General features: G+C 56.4%; 1 protein-coding gene across 1 annotated transcript in view; it reads right to left on the bottom strand.

Annotated features, from left to right (window-relative positions):
• Positions 1-16346, bottom strand: part of LOC116871024 (SPRY domain-containing SOCS box protein 1) — a 106462-nt gene that overhangs the window by 12715 nt on the left and 77401 nt on the right. Inside the window, exon 1 of the mRNA XM_032863332.1 lies at positions 4864-4930. The gene's annotated coding sequence lies outside the window, so the exon portion shown is untranslated. Of the gene's footprint in view, positions 1-4863 lie in introns of the transcript that reaches the window.

Genomic DNA, 16346 nt, shown 5'->3' with positions numbered 1-16346 from the left:
CAACCCTGGAGCCACTCTCGACACACCTGTCACCTGCCTGTTCCCACCCTGCGTCCAGGCTACGGTCAGAGCCGACACTTCCTTCTCGTAGACCTCCTGTTGTCCATACCAAGCCACCTCCTTGCCATGCAAGGCTGCGAAGCCATCCAGCTGCCCTCTCCTTCCTTCTATTTTTAAATGTGGCTGCAGAGATCCACCCTTCTGTGGGTCTCCTGGAGCTCTGCTAGCCTCGTCTTGGGGATGACCAGTAGGGTTCTTCCTCCTCCCTTTGCACCTCCCTACTTTGTCCTCCACCACTGGCACGGCTGCTGGGGCTTCTGGTCCTGGGGGGAACCTGCTCACCCAAACAGCGCCTCGGGCCACTGCCTAGGACTCTGCCTTAGCTGTCCTGAAGCTCTGTCTGCTACTCCATTAAGACGGGTGTCCCACGCTTCCTCAGGCTCCACTGAGACAATGTTCCAGAAGGACCTAGTACAGCTGGCATTTTCCCTTTTGTTTTGTTATTTTTATTTTCTAAGCTGTGTTCTGTACACTGAACAAAGATCACTGTTATCAGTCTTCTTGGTCACTGCATTTGGCCCTGTGATGGACACTGTTTTTGAGCCAAGACCTAAGTGTCTGAGCAGATCAAATTTAAGGTCCCTTCCAAGCCAGGGGCTGGCAAACGTGTTCTATCAGGGGCCAGACAGTAAATATTCTAGGCTTTTCTGACAATACAGAAATGAATGGGCATGGCTATGTTCCAATAAAACTTTCTTTACAAAAAACAGACAGTGAGCCAGATTTGGCCCAAGGTCCATAGTTTGCTGACCCCTGTTCTAACCCCAGGCAAACCGGTTGACACCATCTCCAAAATGCCCAGACATGTTGCGCCACCCCCCAGGTGTGGAGTCACAGAAACACTGGTTTGGCCTGTGCAGCTCCTGTCAACACTGGGCCAAGGAGAGAGTCCCCAGTGGGTACCAAACTTCGGGGAGGCACCAGAAGCAGCAGCACGGGCCCCAGCTCTTGCCTTCTGAGAGGCAAATGCAGACGTCCAGGCCTTTCAGGGCCTAGGGTTGTCCTGGGAGCATCAGAGCCCAGGATGACTCTGCAAGTCCTTAGTGCATCCCCATGAATCAGGAGGACCCAGACCTTGTCCCTTCAGGAGAAACAAAGCTGCAGGGGTGTGGCTGTGTGGCCGTGGAGTGACCCACGGGCCTAGAACAGGAGAGGTGGAGGACAGAGATGGCCCTGCCGCCATCCCCACCTCCTACGAGTCACATGCAGCCACACCACGCCCAGAGCCCCAGTGGCTGCAGAGTCAGGGCTGATGAGCAGGACGGGCCGCCCAGGCAAGTCCAGGCAGTGCCGGCAGCAGCGCCCTCATTCCCTCCGCCGGAGCTCGTTCCGAAAGCTTGGACACACATGCGCCGCAGGGCCCCCAAGACCACCTCTGCCTGTCCCTATCACGGCCATCCCAAGCCAGCCCTCAAGATCATTTCTTGTACCCCTCCCGCCCCGCCAACCTCTGATTGCCCAAATAACACACTGTTCCGCCTGTCCTCAGTCCCTGGGGCTTCCCAAAGACCAAAGCCACACCTGGAGCAGGGGTGAGAAGGACTCCAGTGTGACCCGTGGCTTGGGCACGGGGGGAGGCAGGGATCTGCCCACTGGGTGGGTGGGAGGATCGTTGCCCTCCTGGACAGGCACAAAGGCAGCAGGATGGGTACTGCAACCAGGAGTAACAATGCACTGTGTACATACAGACACACGCGCGTGCACAAACACACACACATACACCCCTGTGTGCACAGGCACTGAAATGGAACCAAAGCAATGTTCAAAGGAGCTCAAACTGTAGGACGCTTTTTTTTTTTTTTAAGATTTTATTTATTTATTTGTCAGAGAGAGAGCACAAGCAGGCAGAGAGGCAGGCAGAGGCAGAGGGAGAAGCAGGCTCCCCGCTGAGCAAGGAGCCCGATGCAGGACTCGATCCCAGGACCCTGGGATCATGACCCGAGCCGAAGGCAGCGGCTTAACCGACTGAGCCCCCCAGGCGTCCCAGGACTCTTCTTACATGTCGTTCTGGGTTGGAAGCTCCCAGCAACATTTTTCTACAGGTAAAATCAGATTAAAGACCAAAAAGGGTCCGAGAAGAAAAAGAACCATAAGAGGGTGCGTTGGAAAGGGCCCAAGAGAAAGGACGCTCCTGACACAACTGTCTGAGAGCGCACGAGTCCTAACACAGAACTGTGCCTTGTTTAGGGTCAAGTTCTAGGGCCAAGGCTGGCGCAGGGCTCTGTGCAGTCAAAGTCGCCCAAGGCGGTTCCGGAAATGCTGCATGGACACGGCCTTGGCTTTTCCCTGGTCAGCTGGGCCACGTGGTTGTCTGCCCCCAGGGAGGAGCAGCTGGGGTGGGGGGTCACTGACACTGAGTGTGCCCCTGAGTCTCCACTTCCCTCTGCTCCCGGCTCAGCTGGGTCCTTCCTCCCACTCACTACCTCCCCACCCCAAGCCGGTACAGCACCCCCGTGTGCCACAAGGACAGAGAGAGGAGCACCCGCCCCCAACGTCAAAGCCAGGCGGTGTGAGTGTGTGTCTCCAGCACTGGAGGGCTGGGTGGGGGCGGTGGGGGAGCACACGGGGCCAGGGAAGGAGGACTCACAGCCACAGGGCAGGGACACCTGCATGTTACACCCTGGCCGTGTAAACAGACTTGCCTGACCCGGAAGAGGGACACAGAGGGACGTGAGCAAACACACTCTAGAAGCTTTAAGATTTGGCATTTACTTTGCGTGTGGATAAGATGAGAAGCTCTGGGACTAGGGGTGCAGACTCACAGGGGTCTGCTATCAGGCCAGATGCCACTAAGCCCTATGGTTTGAGCCGGTGGGGACCCTTTCCCTCGACTGAACAGCCCTTATCTCTCCCTCACTAATGCCAATATGCGTCATCTTTGAGGGGTCAAAAGTCAGTTCACGGGTCACTGCAAAAGGGGATGCCTCTGAGACCCTCTAATGGGCAAAAGCATCCCACCTAGTCCACTCTGCAGCCACCATGGGGTGGGATGGCCCATGGCTCCAAGACCCATCAGAGCCACCTGTGCACGATGGCATTCCAGGTGGGCTTGAAGCCGATGAGCTTTCCAAAGCCTCCTGCTCCCACCGCTGCTACAGACAGCCGGTTCTCGGATGTGCCGTGTTCTCATCTCCCTCTGTGAGTCACACAGTCAAGGGATGCTGGCAGAGGACCATCTGTGACAAAGGACAGGGAGCCAGGTGGGATGCTCAGGGCTAAAAAGGTTGGGGGGATCTCGAGAGAATGGGGGAGAAAGTCACTCATGCACAGGTGTGGGGGTGTGTCCACGATATACCCCCAAGTGTAAAACACCCAGCAACCCTCATCCCTGCAGGATCCTGTCTAGGAAACCCAAGAGCCCGGCACAGGGATGTGTTCACTGCCCTGTGACCCCACCCCCAGCCTTGGAGGGCAAGAGGGAGCCCCTCAGACTGCTGACATCAAATGCAACGTGATGCTGTTACATTTTAAAAAGTAAATTAGAGAACAATACGTGCTCCCATTTCTGTAAGAACGGAATTTAAGAAGATTCTATCTGTGCACATTTACCTGTTTGTAGCCATACAGAAAGGTCTAAAGGAATAAACAGCTAACCTTTCCCAATGGTTAACCTTGGAGGGTGGGGTAGGAGGAAAGATGCGTTCACTTTGAACTTTTTTTTTTTTTTTTAAGATTTTACTCTTCATTTGAGAGAGAGAGAGGGAGAGAGAGAGAGAGAGAGGGACACAGAGACAGAGAGAATGCAAGCCAGGGGAGATGCAGAGGGAGAGGGAGAAGCAGACTCCCTGCTGAGCAAGGAGCCTGACATGGGGCTCCATCCCAGGACCTGGAGATCATGACCTGAGCAGAAGGCGGACACTTAACCATCTGAGACACCCAGGTGCCCCTGAAAATTTTTTTTTTTTTTAAGGCTCCAGCATGGAGCCCAAAGTGGGGCTTGAACTCACGAGCCTGAGACTGTGACCTGAGCTGAGATCAAGAGTCAGACGTTAACTGACTGAGCCACTCAGGTGTCCCGACTTTGGACGTTTTTTGAATTGAAATTTTTTTTAAATGCATGTCTTACTTTGGTCATGAAATGATTTTTAAGCACACACTGAAAAGAATAAAGACTGAAAAAATACTGACTTCACCCTTCCACAAACAAGCTGTTCCCAAAGCAATTCCTAAAGGCTCTCCACTTGTGTCCCCTCTTCTAACGCAAGCACAGGACAGATGTTTGATTTACCCGGGGACATACACTGGAAGGACCCAGAGTTGGCAGGAGGGCATTTAAAATAAAGGATGGGAATCCCTGTGTTACAGCCCTGGGGCCATCCCAAAGAGGGAAGTTATTTCTACAATGATTTCTCCCAAGACGTCCAATTGCACTGTCTCTAAGTCACAATTTTATTTTGCCTGGTAAAAAAATAGGGTAGCTACGGTCTCCGCTGGCCCCAAATAAGAACAGAACTGCTCTGTCCTGAACCCTGAAACCCACAGAGGTTCTGTGCTCAGGGGAGGCCGGACAAGGAAGGACGACCTTGGCGCTGCCACCCTTGGCACGGGCAGGACCTACTAATCCTTCAGTTGAAGCCATCTTCCCAAAAAGCCCTTTGGGATCCATCAGCCCTGGAGCCCACCTCTACTCAAAAGCATCCTTTTATCCTGTTGTTTAAGAAAAAAAAAAAAATCTGTTGAAGGAGTAGTCCTGTCTGACAGAGACACATCCAAGGTGACGGGTGGCAGACGGACGTGGTGGGGGTGGGAGGGGACGGGCACGCACCGAGGGGGGGCACCAGAGAGTGGCAGGCACACACTCACCTCCTTTTAGCCCAAGTCCCCCTCCATGTGTCCGACTGACCCCAGAACAGTAAAACCATTGTTTTGACCCAAGATGGGGAAAGAATGAAATTCAGGATGCGGAACAAGGTGACCTATTTATAAAGCCTCCTTTCACCTGAAGATCAAATAAACTCCCTCCTCCCACCTCCCCCACCTCACACGTCGGTGGTTGCAGCCCAGAATTTTGCAAGAGAAGCACCCCCGGAGCGGTCTGGTACTACATCAGAACACAACCTCCGCAGCCTGGCCGCGTGGCTGACGGGCTCTGCCTGCTCCTTAGGGTTTCGGGCTCCTGGGAGCCGGGACGCGGGAACACGCTTTGGCAGGGGGCGTGCTCGGGGAGTGCTCCCTGCGAGCCTGGCCACGGAGCCCCTGACGGGGGGTGTCACCGCTGCCAGGACGCACATCCCCCACCCTGTCCCACCTGCCCGCTTGAGGAGAGACGTCTGGGGACACCCAAGAGGGCTGTGTTCAAAGTAAGGCTCTGCCCCTAGAACCAACAGAAAGCGTTGGTCCCTTCTGGGAAGTTCTGACGAGTGATTTTGGAGAGAAAATCCCGCACGGTCCAGAGCCCTAGCCTCTGACCTCAAAAGACCAAGAAGGCACCTGTTGTAAACACCTACGGAAGGACCCAAATTACTCATGGCACTTTCAGAAAGCGCTCAAATCAGTTGAACCTTGCCCCTGGGAAATCAGCATTACATTCATACAGAGAATAAAAATTAAAATAAAGAGTCACGCTGCAGCCCCAGGCAAGCGGTGACGGCAACTACCTGTGCCTCGTTCGGATGAGAAGCCCTGTTCTCAGAGGGCCTCAGTGACATGCGGTGACACGCAGTGACACACGGAGATCTAACCCAAAGTCTACCAAGACAGAGAGCGACTGAGGAGCCTACAACGGGGGCCTGGCGCCCATCAGACTGGGCCCGCCTGGTATCCCAGAGACAGGGACCAGGAAGGCAGAGCAGAGAGCGGCACTCGGCCAGCTCCAAGGGGACCATTCATGGGAACCCAGGGAAAAGGCTTGGGGACACTGGGCCCTTCTTTCCCCGACCTGGCTGGGGCCCCTGGGGGAACTGGGGGGCCTCAGCAGTGAAGCCTCCCCTCCCTGAGGCAGGTGCCCAGAGGGGCCTCCACAGGGAAAGAAGGGTTCTCCCAGGAGCCCTGGTGTATCTGCAAGACACTCCCTGTCCTGCTCGCTCCAGAGCCCACTGGCCTGGAGCGACTCCCCCTGCCACCTGCCTCCATCATCCCCAGGAGCAGAAATCTGACCGAACCCAGGCTTTAGGGCCCGGAGGCCTGCGCGGGAACGGGTTATACTCTGGTCTCTTCCGGGGGGATGTGGGAGCCGGGAAAGGTCACCCCAAGACTCAGTGGGCTGGCTGCCGGGGGGCAAGAAGGCTGGTCTGTCTCTCTGACCCTGCAGATAGAGGTGATGCTCTCAAAGCACCTGGGGGTGGAGAAGGAGGAGAAAGGCAACGCTCAGGACTTCAATGTGGAATTGAGATGCTAAAGCAATCAATACAGCACTGGGCACACGTAGTAGGTGCTTAAGACACACAGTAAGTGCTTAAGACACTCTGCTCCCGGCCTTCTCCAACCCCCTTTTAACACCAGGGGACACGGATGGGAATCTTGAGTGTCTAGTGCAAAAAAGCAGTGAGCCAGGGAATACCATGGTAGGCACTGGTTATGGCCTTGTGGGGCAGCCTGAGGAGCCCAGTCCCCCAGAGGGGACCCGACAGCAAGCATCCTCCCCGGCGCTGCAGGAAGCATGTGGGGAGGCAGGAAGCCCCGTGTGGGGATGAACACTTCGAATGCTGCAAATGAAATAATGTAAGCTCCTTGGGTCAAGAGCAGAGCGGAAGTCCCAAGAACTTTCTCCAGGAGGAAGAGGCGGCAGGGGTGGTCTCCAATGATTATGGTCACAGGAGTGGTTCTCAAAGTTGGGGGGGCGGTCTCCGGACTAGGAGGTCAGCATCACCTGCTGGAGAAGCGACTGCTTGGGCCCCACCCCTGACCCCCTGAACCAGAGATTCTGGGTCTGGGGCCCAGCGGTCTGCGTTCCACGGAGCCCTCCGCCAGGTTAGGATGCTGTGTGTGTGTTCGAGGCCATCAACAGCTCAACATTTTGGAATCTCGAATCCATATGAATGAACTTCCGGGCTCAGATTTCCAGCAACCATTTTTTAAGCACAGCTTGTTCCATCTCGATTTGAAATATTTCAAATGTTATACAGACTCGTAAGAAATCGCAATCCAGAAATGAATACAGAAGACATTAAAGTGTACCCTCTCCCGCTGGGGGCAGTCCACTTGGAGCCAAGGATCACACCCACATGCCAGTCTCCCAGTTTGTTTATCCCAGGTCATAATATATTAGTCCCTGTGTACAACCATCTCTGTCACTTGTCTGTAGAGATGAACGTCAAAGTTGCTTGTAGCGGTGGTCCCGTGTGGGGTAAGGGATTTCCCGCAGCAGGCTGGCCTTAGACAGCTTCCTCTCGTGAGTTGGTGGCCCCCTCTTCCCGCATCACTCTCAAAGTCTTGGACCTCAGAACCCCCACTCCACTGTCAATTTTTAGGAGAAGATAAAATGTCAAAGCAACCTCCCACTGGGCTTCCCGGTCTTTGAACTGGCTATGGGGGCTGAAAGGGGCTCAGATTTCTGCATGGCCTGCCAGGCTGAAGACTTGTCACCTGGACCTCGACTGGAGTGCAGCCAAGGAACTTGGAAAGGAATCTAAAAGGAATCAGGGCTTGTGTCTCCAAGTGCAACCTAATCACCATTCCCTGTGTGCAATTTCACGGAACTGAACCGGATGCCGAGGGAGAGGTAAATCCCCACGCCTCACAGGCCAGCCGACAAAAGAACTTAGCCCTATTTCTGAAGCCACAACGGCTCACAGACTTCCTGTTCTATGTTGCTGGACCTCCTCCTCCTCTCCTGTCCACTTGAAAAGTCCTGAAACCCTGGGCCACCCCTGGCTAAGAGGAGTCTCGGCAAGTCCAAAGGCAGCGAATCAATCACTCCTGAACTTCCAGGCTGGCCCAAGGGTCCAGCTGTCAGATCCCCACGGCACCAGCCTGTCACGGGAGGGTGGGGGTAAGGCAAGGAGGCAGGAAACGGCCTCCCCCGCTGGGGCTCCTGGGGAGAACTATGCAGCCATCAAAGATGCTGGCCAGGAGGACCACAGCAGGAGAGGCAAGGAAAAAGGTCTGCGATGGCAACTGAAATGAAGAACACCAACCGTATCTGCCCTAACAGTGAATCTAGAATATACTACACAGGCATGCGCAGGAAAAGGGAGGAAAAGAAACCCAGAAAATTGAAAATGTGTCTGTGTTTCAGGTGACGTGCTTTCTTTCGAATTCTCTTACTGCTGTTTTGTTACTTTGGCAAAAACATACGTGGACGGACCCCCAGGCCCATCCGCGGATGAACGGGTAAGCCAGCTGTGGGCCACACACACAACGGAACGTTATTCAGCCATAAAGAAGAATTGAGGATTGGCACATGCTACACCCTAGACAAACCTCAAATGAAACACTGATGCTGAAACCAGATACAATTCAAGGTCACGTGTGGTATGAGCCACTGATACGATAAAGCCAGAATGCGTGACTCCATAGACAGGAGGCATCCTGGTGGTTGCCAGCAGCTAGGGAAGGTGGGGAGGAAGTGGGAATGACTACTAACGAGTCAGGGTCTCTTTGCAGGGGAAAGAATGTTCTGGAACTAGCCAGAAGCGGTGGCCACACAGCATCATGAACATACTAAAAGCCGCTGGACGGTACTGTTTTAAACCATAGTTATACCACATGCATCTCACCTCGACAAACAATAAAAGCATACACGGATGACAAATGTCCACCTGTCCAAAACCCACAGGGCGGGAGAGGAAGGGACTGCAGCGCCAAGGGAGGCCTGGAGCTTGAAGAGGTCTGGCTGGTGGAAGGAGGCTCGTTAGCCAGGGTTCCACGCAGGGCCACAGACAACGGCATTCCCATGCAGGGCGTAAGGAGTCTTCTAGAGCTGGGCAGTTGGCGCTCAGGGCTCCCCACCCCACCCCCTTTTCTTTCCTCCACGAGAAAGAGTGCAGAGCTGTGGTTTGGCACGCCCGCAGCCTGGACCCGGCACCTGCAGATCGAGTTTCTCCAGAGGAATCTGGAGAGCGTGCCTGCATCTCCGTGCCGCGCCCGCAATGTGCTGGGGGGCGAGGCAGACGACAGACACAGTAGCTCCCTGGTCCGAGGACGAGGTCACGGAAGGACCCTCATGGCCCAGCGATCACCGTTTGCACACTCCCCGCTCGGGGACTGAGGCGGGCTCAGGAGGGCCACGCCAGAGCTCCCAGGCCCCTGCTCGGGCACAGAGCCAGTCCATACCCCGAGGCCACTCCGAGCGGGCTGAGGCCACGGCGCTGCGATACCAGGAAACCATCCCCACGGTGCAGACCCTGCTCACTCTGTTGATGATGCTGGTGCCCGCCGGCCAGCGGCAAGGCCCAGGCTGGTGCGCAGTTGGACGGGACCTGTCACCACACGAAAACCTGCTCCCATCGGTTGATTTTCTGGGCTCTCAAGAGGATTCTTGCTCACAGGCCTGGAGAGACCTAAGCCTCATGGGCTGGGAACCAGGTCCTCCCACGACCCTCTCTGGCTGGACTCACTCATGGGTCCATGTGAAAAACATGGGAAGTTGGGAAAATGGGACCATGCTCAAGGCCTATGTGCATACAGCAGGTGCTTACAGAGTATCCGGGTTGCATACTCACCCCATCCCAGAAGCACCTGCTGAGCCCTGGGGTTGGGGGGGAAGCATGGGCTTCCCAAGACCCTTTCCTTGTTCCCTAGTCCCTGAGGACCCCACTAAGTGGATGATTTGAAAGTGTGGGCCACACGTGGTCGGTGTCCGGGTTAGTGCGACAGTGTTTCACCTCGGCAGGCAGAGAGCATCTTCTGCAGGTGGAAAGTGGTAAGAACGGGCAAAATCAGCAAGACAGTCACCCGCAGAAGTGATCCAACCTCAGAGGCGGAACGTACCTGTTCAGCTGAAGAACACTTGGAAAACACCCAAGTCCAAATAAGGCGCCTTAGGGTCGGCATTCATTCCAAAAATATTTATTAGGCACCTACTGTGTACACACAGGTAGAAATCATCGCCTTCACGGAGCTTGGTCTAGTAGGGGAGACGGCTAGCTAGCGATCCTTTGAACAATTAACGCAAACTTCAAGGCAGAGGTTGGTATCTGTTGTGTTCACTGTGGCAGCCCCCAGGACTTGGACAGTGCCTGGGGCATAGTAGGTGCTCAATAAGTAAGTGTTGAATGACAAAATATCTAATGCAGGGTCAAGCAATACGTGTCAAAGAAAAATAAGGCACAGTAGTAAGGACAGAGCAAGAGATGGGAGCATGGGGTGAGGGAAGGTTTCTCTGATACCGTGAGATGTGGACGGAGACCTGGAAGAAGGACAGGAGGAAAGCATGTGCCTTCTGGGCAGAGGGAACAGGAGGTACTAAGGCCCTGAGGTGTCAGCACACATGGCATGCTGGGAGAATAACAGAGGGGCCGTAGGGCTGGAGGCCAGGGAGGGAAGGCTGTGGAAGGAGGCCGGGTAAGGGCTGTGCAGAGGGCAGGCACACAGGTCTTGCTGACTCTCCAGAGTCAGGACTCTGGACTCTGTCTCCAGTGTGATGAGAAACCAGCAGAGGCCTTTGAGCCGGCAGAAGACCCAGCCTGACTTCTGCTCTCCCAGGATCCTTTCATGTGGAGAAGAGGCTGCTGGCAGCCCGAGTGACCGTGGGAGACCGGCTGAGGCATCAATGCAAGAACGCAGCTTGAAGCTAAGGGCGGTAGAAGCGCCAGGCTCCAGAATGTAACCAGAATGAACTACCACCCAACAGGTGACATTAGGCCTTGTCCAACGGAAGGGCTTGTTGAAGAGAGGGATTGTTTAAAAAAGCTGGTGGTGAGTGAGAACACAGACCCAGCACCCAGGAAGATGGCGGCCTAACCCATGGACCCAAGGACTCTTGTGACCTCTCTATCTGACGACAGCGGAGATACCCGGTTACAAAACAGGAAGGCCATTCAGCCTTGAGCTGTGGTTCTGTGGTTCCCATGAGCCACAACTAGAGGCGAACACACATCTTCAGCACACTTGACTGTCCTTCTCTTTACTGTATGTGAGCAAATTACCTCAGGTTTATACCTCAGTCTCTTGTAAGTTTGGTAGCTATCTCTAATCTGTATCAAAATTGGAGACACTGGGGGAAATAACCCGGTTCCTGAATCTACAGAATGTGGGTGGACCACAGTGACCCCAAGGGCCCAGCTGGCCCCCTTGGGATTGTCATCTGAAGATCCCCACTCCCTCTATCCAAGACTTCTTAGAACCGAAACAGGATCAGTCAAGGGCAGCTTGTTTACCAAGTGCCTACAGAGATGGAGAAGACCCAGGCCATCTGATGTTGGGCCCTTTGGGCTTCAGCTCCAGGAGCTGGGAGACTCTGGGCAAGTTCTCTACCCTCTCTGACCCTCAGGTTCCTCCACCACTGGACTGGGGAGACGACTGCTCGATGTCATGGGTTTGACTTGAGGGTTAAATGAGGAGCTGGTAGAAAGCCTGGACTCAGTAAAGACCCAACACTGGCCATGCGTTTGTAATTTAGGGGTTTGAGGAGAAGGAAGGAAGAGGGGAGGGACGCCGGGAGGGTTTCTGGAAAGTGTCTCTGGTAGCTCTCCAGTGGTGGAATGCGGCCATAGCACAGCCTCAGAGATCGGCAGGGGGTGTCGGTGACTCAGCTCCGTGGCTGCCTCTCTCCACCTCAGGCCTCCTCAGGAAGCGCTCAGGTGCCAACGCTGTAAGGCCAGCAGAAGTCTGCCTCTAGCGGATGCTCCCTGGTGCCTCCCCATCACCCCATATGGTGCCTGCCCCAGGACACGGTGGCACCTGTGGGGGTGGGCCTGTGGTGTCCTGGGCTCTGCTGAGGCCAGGTGGCAGGGACATACACATCTGGAGAAGTTTCTTGGGAAAGCAATTTGGACCTGGGTTGATGTCTATCCCACTTGGGAAAGCAACTTCGATCTGGGCTGAGTCTATCCCACCTATCACATCTGAGAATGCAAAAGGAAGAAAAAGGAAGTGGGGAAAAAGGGAAATTGGCCTGATAACCATTTAATGGGCTAGTCCTGGAGGGCAGTCAGGGCAGAGGAAGAAGAAGCCAGAGTAAATGTGTTTGCTTCTCCAGCAAGCGTGTCAGCACAACTTTGGAAATGCAAGTAAGCAAGTCCCAGATCGGCCATTAGGGCTGGGCTCGGTCCCCCTGGTCCTAGGCCCCCGTGAGGGCTGCAGGTGCACGCCTTCCGTGCTGGCCTCGGCAACATCAGCCAGACCAAGTTCAGAAGAGTACTTCCTCTGCAAGCCGGACTTGCCATAAAATACAACCGGCAGGAGGGAAATGAGGGGCAGAGGACGGGCCCCACACCCCTCAAGGTCACGGCCGTGGGCAGCTCAGACCACAGCCCCAGGTGCGGGAACCCCTCTGCTGCCCCCCTCCCACTGTGGCCGGCCCCGGGGACCGTCTTCCTGGCTGGGCGGTGAGTTTCCACAGCTGGAGGAAGACCACAAGCTCTCTCTCCCACCGAACACACTGGATGTTTCTAAGACCGTCCCAAGTTTCCGTTCCCGTATCAAGAACGCCTCTTTTCTGCTGAGGCAGCAAGACCTGCCAACAAAACAAGCAGCCGGACCCGCGTTTTCGTAACACAACGCCCTCCCTTGAAACGTGCTGCAGTGAATCACTGAGGTTTAATGGTATTGGCAGCTGGGCCGGGGGACGGAATCCGTGTGAAAGGCGGACGGCGCAGCCCGGCCGGTCCCCACGCGCCCTGCCCCAGCCCCCACCCACAGAGCCCACCTCTCTGATTGACAGTGGCCTCTCTCCGGGCGCCCAAACGGAAAACCAGACACGACTGCGGTCCTGCACAGGGAGCCGTCCAACACCCTCCCGAGAACACCCTTCCGAGGCCAGGGAACAGTCACCCCACCCCCGCCACCTACCGCGCCCCGCATCTGGCGACGCCTGGAGCTGGCTGGAAATGCAGAGTCCCGGGCCCTGCCCAGGTGCTCTGGGCCCTGGGCCCAGGCGGGCTGCGGAGCGGGCCCTCCTCAGGGCAGAGGCGTTCTGGTGTTCACGCACCAGAAAGGGAACGGAGGGGCGCCCGGCCCTCTCCAGGAAGCAGTCTCGAAACATCACTGGCTCCTCACGGACCAAATCTAGAAGCCGACAAGGCTCACAGAAGTAATGGGCACAGCCTGTCAGGGAGCAGGGGCCCATAAAACAGGCTGTAGAGTCCCTGGCCCACACCTTCTAGAAGCCCCCGCCACTCGCGGTCTGGGAAGACCAAGGTTTTGGAGACCCCGCGGCAGACCCTCCTGGTCTCACAGTTCTTCAGAGGCTCCTGTCTGCCCGCCCTCCAAGGCCTCCGCAGCTCTCCACATCTCCTCCCCTCAGCAGCGAGCCATGCCAGCCTCGTCGCTCTCTGGGAGCCTCCCTCCGTCTTGCGGCCACACCTGCTGTGGTCCCGACCCTTCCACTTCAAACAACCCCACCTGCTGGAATCCCATCCCTCTGTCTGTCCTGGCACTCTCCGTCCCACAGCCTTCCCCGGTCAGCCTCACGCATTTCTCCTTCTCCTGCAAAACCCTCCCTGCCGAGTCACCTCGGGACCCTGGGTCCTGCCAGAACCCAGAATGCGGGTCCCCTGCGGCCCCGGGGAGCACCTGGCTGAGCCCCACAGCCCTGCCGGAGACCCACCCCACACGGCCCGCCAGCAAGTGGCCTCACAGTCTCCCGGACACCTACCAGCAGATCCAGAGTTCTGGAAGGTTTCGGGCCAGTGCCTGGGGAACGCGTCAGGAGAGAAGCCCGTGGGCCCTCAGGTTGGGGGTAGAACTGAGGAGGGAAGGCAGCCCCCGGAGCTCCGGGAGCAGGATGCCCTCCCTGCCCGCAGCCAGGCCCGCGGGTCCCCCAGGCCTCCTTTGCCAGGGCTGCATCAGCCCTGGCCTGAGTGAGCTCCACGGTCACCAAGGGGAAGCGGCCCTTGGTTACCACAGGCCTGGAGAACACAGAAGGCCAAACAAACGCTGGAAAGGCTCCTCCACAGACTCACTCCTCGCTGCTGGGAACAATTACAAGGTAATAGGCCAGTTTTTAAAAGCCCTCCAGAAGGGAGGCTGTGGGCCCAAGGGGAGGCCACTTTGTAACCCGTTCTTTTCCTGCTGCCGCTGCTGCTGCTGCTCCAGGACCCAGGGACCCTCCCTCCACCCCCTTCAGGGAAGCCCAGAAAGGCAAGGCTGGAAGTCACAGAGGAAGCGGGGCCAAGGCAGAACCTTACGCAGACGCTGTACCCATTTCAGCAGCCAGTAAGTCAAGGTTTCAAAATGACAGGTGGGCCCAGCTTGGCAGCAGTGGAGGTGACATCCCTGTAGACCTCAGCCCAGCCCGCGGGGGCAGCCTCATAACAGCACTGTTCCCTTCGCCCCCTTCCCAGCCCCCTCTGGCAATGACCAGCTCTCTTGTCCCCAAACAACTTGCCAAGAAATGAACAGAAACTCAACAGCTTACTGGGGGCTCCCGGCGGGGCTGGTGGACAACGGGCCAGGATCACACCCAGGCCACGGCTATCCCCTCCAAGGTTATCCTCTGGGGGGGTGCTCCAGGCCCAGTCTGGGCACTGATCACCACCTGCCTCCTGTCAGAGCAGACCCCGAAGCACAGGCCGCGGGCTGCCCCCCAGACGGAGGCACCTTATGGCCAGGGCCTTGGCTACGTTCCAGGTCCCTGTGAGCAGAAACCATAGGGGCACGCTGGTGGGGACAGGGTAAGGGAAGACCTGAGGGACACTCCTCCAGCCCATCTCTAGGTGTCCCTCAGGTGGCAGGGGAAGGGGCACAGGTAAGGAGAGGGTTTTCTGCCCCCCATCATCCGCCACTGCGGATTTTACCAGAGCCTTTAATATTTTCTGGCACTGATTCAAGGCAGGCTTTTTCTCCCCTATGCCGCACTGAGAAGGAGGGAACATCCCCCATTTCCTCGCAAGGGACAGACTACTAGCTCTGGACAAGGAAAGTGGCAGCAGGTCCAGACCCCCAGCAAAAGAAGAGACCCCTAGAATATCTGTCTTACTCTGGGATCCCCCCACCCCACAGGGCACTCGGGGCAGGTATTCCCCCGTCTTAGTTTAGTCATGCTGGTCTCAGGCTAGAAGAGCCCACCCTGGTTTCGGGGGCCTCCCGGGGCACAGAGACAGAAGACACAGAGACACAGAGACCGGCAGAGACACAGAGTCAGAGACAGAGATAGAGACACATAGAAACTGTGAGAGAAAAACAGACACAAAGAGACAGAGACAGATAGACAGAGGGACAGAAACACAGACAGGATGACATGGGAAAGGAAGCACAAGGAAAGGAGGCAGGAGGCTGGAGGCCCCGAATCCTTCGCCTATGTCCATGTGGGGCCCCAAGTGGCCAGAGTGTCCCCACCAGGAGGGCAGGGCTGAGGATGTGTGTGGGAGTGGCCTACAGAGTGGGACCCTGTCCCAAGCCAGGCAGGAGGGTGAGTGCTCTCGACAGGAGGGGAGAAGGCAGCAGACAGCAGGTGCACCCCCACCCACCCCCAGCCTCGCCCTGCTCTGTCACCCCCACAGAGAGGGTTTTTTATCCCCAAACCAGGGAGGTCTTAAAGTTAAGAGAAGCCAAGAACCTCATGGACCAGGCAGGCCAGGGGCTCCAGGGCCAGCGAGGGGTCCCCTGGTCAGGGGTCCCCAGGTTCCCTGGGCCGTGCTCTGGGCAGAGAGGGCGTAGCAGCAGCTGTGGCAGCTCCACGGGGAGGGCCTGCACCTTGCGGGGTGCCCCCTCTCCTTTGAAAAGAAACCAGTACCTTTCAAAGTGAAGGCCTGGTTCCTCCAGGTACCAGGAGCCGATCTCCCAGTGTCCCTGCCCCACCTGGCCAAGTCCCTGCTTGTCCTAGAGGGACCAGGGGCCACCTTCCACCGCCTCCCTGCCCCTGTCCCAGAGCTGTTATCTCGGGATGGAGGATGGAGTCTCAGATCCCCACTCTGACATGCTGGGAATTGAAATGGAGCATTTCTAGGACAACCAGACAGAAACTACCAGAAAGTTCCTCCCCCACTACCTTGAGCTAATGTGGTTTCTTCCAGATCCTCAGGTGTGGACTTTGTTCTGACAGGGGGAGGGGAAGGGGCCAAGAATCACTGGACTAAGACCCCAGATACCCCTGGGAGTCTCCCTTCCCCTTCCTCCCATGAGGACTCCCCGCCTGGGCAAGGCACCATTGCAGCTTTCCCCAGCAGGAGCCCAGCTAGGGAAGATGTCACTGAGTGGTGTCTTCTGTCTTAAAAACCCATAAGCCGCCTTTCCCTTAGTAGTCT

Source organism: Lontra canadensis, unplaced genomic scaffold (genome assembly GCF_010015895.1).
Source record: "Lontra canadensis isolate GAN:19392208 unplaced genomic scaffold, GSC_riverotter_1.0 scaffold25, whole genome shotgun sequence".
NCBI classification, from domain to species: Eukaryota; Metazoa; Chordata; class Mammalia; order Carnivora; family Mustelidae; genus Lontra; species Lontra canadensis.
The sequence above is the reverse complement of the archived record's forward strand: the minus strand, read 5'-3'. Positions and strand labels throughout refer to the sequence as shown.